Here is a 2,744-nt window from a genome sequence, read left to right as displayed (position 1 = left end):
AAGAAAAAAAAATAAGGGCAGAAAAAAAAAAGAGGTGCCATAAGTGCTAAGGTTGGAAATAAGAAAAATAGATTGCATATGTGTTAAGGCTGAAAAACAAATAAAGCCTAGGCTAAGTATAAGTTTTTCTAGGATGAATGCTCTCTTATAACCTTAAGTTTGAAATCCCAGAAAAACCATGATTTTTTGTCTAGCCAGGCCCCATTACAAGCCAATAAAAGTCCTTAGTGATCCACCAAATGTAAGTAAGAATAACTTTAATTGAGATGAAGTGCAAAATTTGGGAATCTTAATTGCAGGTCGTATAAATTTTAAACACTCACCCCAGACACTTGTGCGTAGAGATAAACACTAACCTTGTAAGGAAAGTGAGGCAAACCAACTTGATTGATTTCCGATACCAACCAATTTCATCTTGATGTAATTTATGCTTCCATTGTGAGATTATGACAAATGCGGAAAGGACCAGTTGGAGGAATTTGAGAAATTGCAGTCATTGAAAGTGTTGAAGCATTCGGAGCCTGCTTTTAATTTGATTTGCTTGGGGACAAGCAAAGTTTTAATTTGGGGGATTTTGATAACTGCTAAATAATTGTATTTTGATAATAGAAAATAAGGCAAAATTGTCTTTAAAAATAATTATTTAGCAGTTATTTGCGCTTAAATATTAAAGAATTGATGTTTTGTTGAATTTTGGCTGCAGATATAAAAACTGGAGGTGTAACAAGCAAAAAGGCCAGAAAAATTGAAGAAAAGAAGAAAATCTGAAGCAGGTCCAGCCCAATACGCGCGCTGAGCGCGCGTCACGCGCTAAGCCCATGATCCAACAGAAGCACGCGCTAAGCCTGCAACACGCGCGCTAAGCCCGCGATCTAACAGAAGCGTGCGCTAAGCCTACAACATGCGCGCTAAGCGCGCGATCTACACGCGCTGAGCGAGGGGGTGTCGCGCTGAGCGCGCCTACGAAGGCCCAAAGCCCACTCCAGCAGCTATAAATAGAGAACCAGTCCAAGGGACAAGACACCACGACAGAACCCCCTCTCCTAGGGGTTTCACTTACTCCCTTTCTTTCACCCTTTCTCATTGTAAAACCCTCAATGGCCATGAGTGGCTAAACCCTTAGTTAGGGTCTGGCCGGCCTAGAAGCCAATGAGATGTATGATGTACTCTTCACTATTTATCAATGCAATACAGGTTTTTCTTTCCTATTTTCTTTTCTGTTTTTATCTTGCATACTCATCTTTATATTCCGTTAGGGGTTAGTCCACTCGGGAGAGGGTAACTTCTAAATAAGATTTAAAGAAGATATGCATGCATTAGTTTTAGGGGTTAGACGCTCGGGAGAAGATAACTTCTAATAGAACAAGAAGAAAAGATATCATAATAAAATCATTGCTAGGCATAGAGTGATTGCATTATGCCCATGCGTCAAAGCAAACATCTAGAATTAGAACTTCATGCATTTTATCTGTTGAGTCTTTGCAAAGGCATTTGGGGGATAGATAGGTAGAATAGGCTTGTCATCGTGAGGCATCAGGGGCAAGTAAATGAATAGATGTGGGTGGGATAAAATCACCTGAATTGGTAACGAAAAAATCATAAACTCATACATCCTAGACAGATAAGGCGAGTCAGTTCCTAACACTATTTTATCTTGAATTTATCTTTTATCTAAATCTTTTATCTTTCTTATCTTTTATCTTTTTCTTTATCTTTTAATTTTATCTTTAATTCTTTTATCTTTTCTTTACCTTATCTCTATCTTTCTTTATCTTTTATTTTAAATTTCTTATCTCTTGCTTTTAAATTGGATTTGCATTAATCTAAGTACAAACAAAGTCTCTGTGGATTCGACACTCGGACTTCCGAGAACTTTACTACTTGTAACGATTTGATACACTTGCCAACGAGTTAACAATACACATGGTTCCAAGAATAGTCACACCTCCTTTGTCATCTGGATGTAACTTTTATTTTCCTTTTTTTAATCTTGGAAAGAATCAAGAGGCTTGTAAAGTTGTAATTAAGCAATTTTGTTTGCGATAAATTTATATATATTTTGATGCATGCTATCTATGATCCTTTATTCGATCATCACTCAAGTTCCACAGAGTTCCCAGACATTACCAAATCAGTTATTGATGATATGATATCTGAAGGTAAAATGAACCTTGATCTTTCCAAAGTTCAGTCGTATGTGGCACTGACGTTTCCACGAAGGGAATTGCTTTGTTTGAAGGATCTATGCCCTCTTAGATTAATTTTGTGTGCTTTTCGTAAAATAATCCTATCAATTACATGTGAGTAAAGTATAATTATTTAAGGACTACAGCTAATAACTTGCTTTGTTGTTTGATCCAGAAGTGCCTCGTCTAAATGCTGGTCTCAATCTGAAAACCTACTTACTCACATGTTTCATGTCAAAAGACTTTCAGGCGAACAAGTTTACTAGCTAGAGGGAAGAAATTATTCTTGGATCTGTACCCTAAAGGCTTAAGCTGAAGCTTTTACTGCAATTATTAATCAACTATGATATTGTCATACTCTTTTCTTTTATACATTTCTTTAATTTCAATTCCACCCTTTTTATCTGTCTTTCTCTTATTCCTTTTTAATTTTGTCACTCATTACATATATCTATTACTTCTTCTTTTTTCATTCCTATCTCTCTCTCTCTCTCTCTCTCTCTCTCTCTCTCTCTCTTTATATATATATATATATATATATATATATATATATATATA

The sequence above is a fragment of the Glycine max genome, chromosome 18, assembly GCF_000004515.6.
Source record: "Glycine max cultivar Williams 82 chromosome 18, Glycine_max_v4.0, whole genome shotgun sequence".
Taxonomy (NCBI): domain Eukaryota; kingdom Viridiplantae; phylum Streptophyta; class Magnoliopsida; order Fabales; family Fabaceae; genus Glycine; species Glycine max.
The sequence above is the reverse complement of the archived record's forward strand: the minus strand, read 5'-3'. Positions refer to the sequence as shown.